Here is a 397-nt window from a genome sequence, read left to right on the forward strand (position 1 = left end):
AGGCCATGTAGCAAGAATGAGGGATAACCGATGGAGCAAGAGGTTGACTACATTCCTATAAGACTATAAACATGGCAGAAAAAAAGCCAGACAAGTGGAGGAGAGATGAGATCGAGAAGTCTGCAGGTAAAACCTGACAGAGATTGGCTCAGTCAATGAATCTGTGGAGAAGGTTAGGGGAAGGCCTTTGTTCAGCAATGGACTTGCAATGGCTGATGATGATGATGATGATGATGGTGATGATGGGCTGGCATGCTGTAATTCGTGGGCAGAGTGGACAGGTGGGTGGGTGTTTAGTGGGGATATAGGACCATGGATTGAATAGGTCCATGGTAAAGATAGGTCTGTTGTAGGAATAGGTCCATGGCGGGAGTAGGTCCATGGTGGTAATAGGTCC

The sequence above is a fragment of the Coenobita brevimanus genome, chromosome 5, assembly GCF_032717465.1.
Source record: "Coenobita brevimanus isolate Jiangsu-jjx chromosome 5, ASM3271746v2, whole genome shotgun sequence".
Classification (NCBI taxonomy): domain Eukaryota; kingdom Metazoa; phylum Arthropoda; class Malacostraca; order Decapoda; family Coenobitidae; genus Coenobita; species Coenobita brevimanus.